This window comes from Myotis davidii, unplaced genomic scaffold (assembly GCF_000327345.1).
Source record: "Myotis davidii unplaced genomic scaffold, ASM32734v1 scaffold897, whole genome shotgun sequence".
Taxonomy (NCBI): domain Eukaryota; kingdom Metazoa; phylum Chordata; class Mammalia; order Chiroptera; family Vespertilionidae; genus Myotis; species Myotis davidii.
This window is the reverse complement of record NW_006289393.1, coordinates 175326-182210: the sequence shown is the minus strand read 5'-3', so window position 1 is coordinate 182210 and position 6885 is coordinate 175326.

Sequence of the window (6885 nt, the reverse complement as noted above, 5' to 3'; positions counted from 1 at the left end):
GCTCGCCAAAATCGCCATTCAAGTGGGCCTGGGCTAACAGCAGAGGCTAAAGAACTGCTACGAATGTGCTAGGGAGGGTCATTTTTGCAGGACACCTACACCCATTGCCTAGGGATAAGAATGTAAGAAATTTAGTGTCAAGGTCCACATTTGTAGAACAGTGAATACTGAATTCACCTGGGTCTATGTTCCTCCAGTGAGAGGAGTTCTAGAACAGCCCTTCCCTTTAGAGTCCTCAATGTATGAACCTTCTGTGTGACATTGTAAATGAGGGCAGGGCCATTAATTCAGCATTTGGGGACTAGTTTGCTGCTCTGTTTCACGTCACAAACCACAACCCTCACCTCAGGTAGCTATGGTGTGACTGTATTTAGTAGGTTAGTAGTCACAAAAAAAAACAGTTAAGAAAATACTTGTGCTTCAACTGGGGGTGGGGGGGATAATGTGCACAATACCCAGGAAAGTATGCCTTTCTTACCCCAGCCCCACTTTTTGTCTTCAGAAGGTACTTTTTAAATGTTAATATATATTTATGTAATTATTTTTTGAATATATTTTATTGGTTTTTACAGAGAGGAAGGGAGAGGGATAGAGAGTCAGAAACATTGACAAGAGAGAAACAAATCAGCTGCTTCCTGCACACACCGCACTGGGGATGTGCCCACAACCAAGGTACATGCCCTTGACCAGAATTGAACCTGGGACCCTTGAGTCCGCTCTAGCCACTGAGCCAAACTGATTAGGGCTGTCTAATTATTTGGTGTTTTTTTTGAGAAACATTGACCAGCTGCCTCCTGCACACCCCCTACTGGGGATGTGCCCACAAACAAGGTACATGCCCTTGACCGGAATTGAACCTGGGACCCTTGAGTCCGCAGGCCGATGCTCTATCCACTGAGCCAAACCAGTTAGGGCTTTTTTAAAAATATTCTTGATTCTTATGAAGCCTTTCAGAGCTTCATACATATACAAGAAGTATGTGTACAGATACGTACTATTCCAATTTTTTTACACATAAAAATATTCTGTTCTAAACCTTGGTGTGTGTTTTCTCCATTGAACAACATATTTTGGAGAGACTTCCAAATTATCACATAGACAGCTTCATTCTTTTTTATGGCCCCACTAGAGGCCCAGTGCATGAAATCGTGCATGGGGAGGGGGTATGTCCCTCAACCTGGCCTGAACCCTCTCGCAATCCAGGACCCCTCAGGGGATGTCCTACTGCAGGATCAGGCCTAAAGCAGCAGTCAGGCATCCCTCTCGCAATCAGGGAATGGCCCCTAACTGCCCTCCCCTGCTGGCCTGGTCCTACCTAACTGTCCTCCCCTGGCCTGATCACCCACAACTGCCTAATCACCCACAACTGCCCTCCCCTGCCAGCCATCTTGTGTCCACATGGGGGCAGCCATCTTGTGTGTTGGAGTGATGATCAATTTGCATATTACCTCTTTATTATATAGGATAGCCCCCCCCCCCAAAAGAAACAACTGAATTTCCCATCAATTGATTAATGGGTAAACAAAATGTGGCATATCTATATGATGGAATATTATCTGACCATAGAAAAAAATAAAGTGAAAATACACTACAAAATCCATGAAAATACATGGATGAACATTAACATTTTTATGTTAAATGAAAGAAGCTATTCACCAACTGCCACATATTATATGATTCCATTTATATGAAATTTCCCAAACAGGCAAATATATAGAGACAGAAAATAGATTAGTGGTTGCTTAGGGCTGGGGAGGGAGGGGAGATTGGGGTAACAGTGAAGGAGGTGGATGAAAATTGGGATGAAATAGTTCTAAAATGGACTGTGGTGATGCTTGCACAGTGAATGCACTAAAACCTGTTGAATTTCATGCTCTAAATTAGTGAGTTGTGTGGCATATGAATTATATCCCAAGCTCTTACCTAACAAATGTACTTACTGAGGAGTGAGTGCCTGGGAGTGGTGGGGGATCCATGCTGGGCTCTCATGAATGCCCTCACTCAGAGCCCACTGAATCTTGACAGCCACCACAGTCTAGCACAGGGGTCCTCAAACTTCTTAAACAGGGGGCCAGTTCACTGTCCCTCAGACCGTTGGAGGGCCAGACTATAGTTTAAAAACAAAACAAACAAACTATGAACAAATTCCTATGCACACTGCATGTATCTTATTTTGAAGTAAAAAAACAAAATGGGAACAAATACAATATTTGTATTTGCATGTGGCCCGCGGGGCGTAGTTTGAGGACCCCTGGACTAGCACATCCGGGACTTTCTGAAAATGCCCCATTTGAAGCCCAGGACTCCGAGAGCACCACCTGCCATTTGGCAATTGTACCAGTAAAAATGTGCCAGCCACCACCTTCACCTGACTCATCACCATGTACCTTGTGGCTTTTCTCCATATTGAAATGAACTATAAAATGAGAGAACTTTGACACTCTTGAGGCACATGTTTCTACACAGCAGACTATACAAAGGTGATTTAAAATAGTCCTTCTAGACACATGCCAATAAGTTATGTGGTTAGTGAGTCAAGTGTGCATGTAGGGGAGGGATTGTTTTGAAGGCCATTCATCATTCGCCATCCATTCATCTATGGAAAAGCACCATTTGTTAATACCATTGTTAACGAAATCTGCGATTGACTTCATAAAAAGAGCTCCTATCAATCAATAAGGAAAAGACCAGTAAAACACTGGGAAAAGAATATACATGAAAATATAGTTCACAGGGGGAAAATAGTAAGTTTGTCTTTAATCTCAAGTTTTCCCCCACAAGAGAAAAATGCAAGTTAAAACTACCTCAAAATTCCAAAAGCTTACATGTACGGTGGGCTTTCAGAAGTGTTAAGAAATAACACCCTCATGCATTATTGCTGCAGTACACTGGCCCACTCTCCCTGGAGGAAAGCAGACAGCACAGAACAACATGTGCAATGCCGTATCCCCGGACCCGGAGCGCCCCTTCTAGGAGTCATGCTACAGAGACACGTCCCTGTCTTTTCTCCTTTATTCCAAGCTCCACTCTATGCCTCAACTGAAATCAATAAATGGGTTATAATTCCATTAAACTCTACAAATTAATTTCTTTTGACTATAGGAACTGGAAGTTTTTAAAAAAAACTACATGCCTTAATAATTAAAGAGAACCCTTAACAGTTTTTTCTATGAAGGCTCACAACTATAAGAGCAATAAATGAAGCTCCCAAAATACTGCACTTAAATTGGGTTAATAATCTTACTCAACAAGAGCTAGCTAGCTTACCAGTCTAGGAAGCTGAGCCCAAATAACCAGCGTATGTGCGACATTAGCGCCCCCTGCTGGCCCAATGCTAGAACTAATTTATGTGGTAGGTTTTAGTCAACACTTTTTTGGTAACTGCCCTATGCTCCTTGCATTGCCTACGACTTTCTGATTACTACCTTTGCTCTCTTAAAGTTCACAATGATTACTTGCATCACATAGGCTTGCCTCCTACTTCTCAGTGAAGATCAGGATCCCTCGATAGTCTTCTTCTCACCTCCAAAGGAGACTTGTCCCTGTCGCTGTGGTTTCCCAGTTGTTTCTGCCATCCTTCCATTTACCTGTTCCAGTTCTACCTGTTCTCCTTCCTCTGCCAGTGTGTCTACCTGCCTCTGTATTGGCCACCAACTCTGTGCCCACACTGCACCTTGACCTCGCACCCACAGACAGCCTACCATTTCCCCGCTCACTGCCCCATCTCACTGCACCTGTTCACTCCCCATTCTTTCTTTAACCCAGGGTTTCATAAAGGAGGTCCATGGACCACCTACATACTATTCAACTGGCTGCTTGCAAAAGTGCAGATTCCTGGGCACCCTGAATCAGGCCTCCTGAAATCCTGGACCTGCATTTATAACAAGTAATCTTGTTATGTACACACATACACATATACACTAAAATCCACCCCGGTTGTTTTTTAACCTAACCATATGCTCTTGTAGAAACTTGCTATAGCTACCAACCATCTAAAGAATTAAGTGAGCCGAAACCGGTTTGGCTCAGTGGATAGAGCATCGGCCTGCGGACTGAGGGGTCCCAGGTTCGATTCCGGTCAAGGGCATGTGCCTGGGTTGCAGGCACATCCCCAGTGGGGGATGTGCAGGAGGCAGCTGATCGATGTCTCTCTCTCTCACCGATGTTTCTAACTCTCTATCTCTCTCCCTTCCTCTCTGTAAAAAATCAATAAAATATATTTTTTTAAAAAAGAATTAAGTGAAAAGGATTCAGACTGGTTTTCAAAGCTTTTGGAAATTGTTCAAAATACCTGCTGTGCCTTCTTTTATAGCCCTACCCCATTGATGGCAGGCGTGGCCACGTGACTTGTGTTAGCAAACGAAACGTGAGTCGAAGTGATGCCTGCCTTGTTCCCACAGGGCAGCTTTTGCACAGTTCTGCGTATTCTTCCCACAGCAGGACTGATGGTATCCCAGAGGGACTGCTGCTCCAGCCTGGGCCACGCCAGGAGCAGAGCTGCACACAACCCACAATGGAAACGAAATGTAGGCGAGAGGTAGCTTGTGGTATGATTGTGATGTGGAGAGCCCTTCATCCTGCAGCCCGATGCTGCAAGTCCGCACTTCACAATTTGCTTTCCTAACTCTATCTCACACTGCTCCCTAGCACCTACTCCGCCTCCTGCCAAACTGGATGCTTGCTTTTCCTCACTCACAAATTTTTCAAACTCTATGCAGTTGTTTGCTTTCTGTTTCCTGCCTACCAACCACACCTCTCAAAATTGGACCTTAACCTTCGAAGTCCATCTCAAATGCCACTCCTGTGAAAGCCTTTCCTCACCCCTGGATGGTTAGGACACCCTTTCCTTTCAACCCTCTCTAATGGGCAACTACTGTAACTTGTTTATTTTTATTGTTTTTAAAAATACTTTTCTTATCATTGTCCCCCCAAAGATCATAAACTCCTTGAGATTACAGACAAACTTATTCATGAATGTATTCACTGAAATACAAATAGTAGATATCCGTACAAGTATTTATTGAATTGGAATAGATTTTTTTTGTTAATCCTCATGAGAATATCTTTTCCATTGATTTTTAAAAAGACTGGAAGGGAAGGAGAGAGGGGAGAGAGAGAGAGAGAGAGAGAGAGAGAGAGAGAGAGAGATCTATGTGAGAGAGACACATCCATTGGTGCCTCCCACACGTCGCCTGACCAGGGCGGGCCATCAAGCCTGCAACCGAGGTATATGTCCCCTTAACCAGAATCGAAGCCGGGTCCCCTTTGGTCCATGGGCCTACACTCTAACCACTGAACAAAACTGGCCAGGGCTACGCAAAGTTCTTTTAAGAAGACAAAGGGGAGGAAATGGATAGGTTGGGGGAAGAGGAAACTATGGTTGACAGGTCTGGATATTTGAGTTTTGTTATTCTTAGGTGAGAATGAGCCATATAAATACAGACACAAGGAAGTGATAGAGAAAGAGGTGAAGATACAAGAGAAGAGAAGAAACAGAAGATGGGAAGCATCACTGAAGAAAAATATAAAATATAGCTGAAAGTTTAACCTATGTGAGCTGTAATCATATGTAAAAAACAAACAACACCCCTCCCCCCAGGTCCTGACCTTTATCCCTTTGTCTCCTTTACTAAGCCCAACAGATCTTACAGTAAAATTTCACCAAAGAAAACAATGTATTACATAAAGTTCTGGATTTCATAAAGTTATTGTTCCTATTGGGAAGGCTGGAGGTGGGTGGGGGTAAGTGGGGAGGGGTGAGTGGGGGGTGGAAAGAGATTAACTAAAGAACCTATATGCATAACCCAGGACACAGAATTTTTTAAAAGGGTGGAGGAGGAGGAAGGAGAGAGAAGAGAGAGAGAGATCTATGTGAGAGAGACACATCCATTGGTGCCTCCCACACGTGCCCCAATCAGGGTGGGGGATCAAACCTGCAACCCAGGTATGTGCCCTTGACCTGAATCAAACCCACAACCCTTCAGTGCATGGGCCAACACTCTAACCACTGAGCAACACCTGCTAGGGCTAAAGGTAGATTTTAAAAAATGCTTAACATCTCCTATGGAGGCGTGTTTTTGAATCCCACTCCTGACAGAAAAATAAAATAAAATAAAAATAATAAAGAATACTTAACATATTTGTTGAGGAAGCAAAATTAATTTTTTTTTGGGGTGGCGCTGTGTGGGGAGGGCTAGAAGGGGTCACCTACCTCCTTTCCTGCCCTCTTCCAGCTTCCGTTAACCTAATGCCCTCTGAAACGTTTTGTCAATAATTGCAAAGCTTCTTCAGGTTTTTCTGAATCTAATTTTAAAGGAATAGGAGATATTTTTGAATTGTTTATCAGTCTCATGCTGTGTGATGTTTTACTACATGCTGAAGGTGAAAGTACTTTGTATTTATTAGGGATGCAAAGTTGCTTGCCAGGGCACCCAAAATCAGCCATCTGTGCGGGGAAAACATGTCATCCATTCAGCCCTGTCATTATCTCAGGAGAGGACACGTTTCTTCTATCCCAAACTCACCCTAATGCAAAAATACATGAAGATTCCTGATCTTTTGTCAGCCATTTGCCATCCTTAATATCAGCATTTTCTAAACCATATTTTGTGGAACAAAAGCATCTCTCTATATATGGCTAAATGTTCAGCAAAAAAGCAAGGCCTTATGGGGGTATCAGTGATCAAATAAGTTTGAAGAAAACTGAAAATTGGACCTCATCCCCTTTGGGGAGTCATCATTTATATAGGATTTTAACATGACCGTAAAGTGAAACAGGAACATGTGAGCACAGTTCCCAGTTTACCTGACCAGGGGATCAGCTTTTATTTCTATGTTTTATTTTGTTTTGCGTTGGACACCCATTAAGCTAACTGCAGGACACTA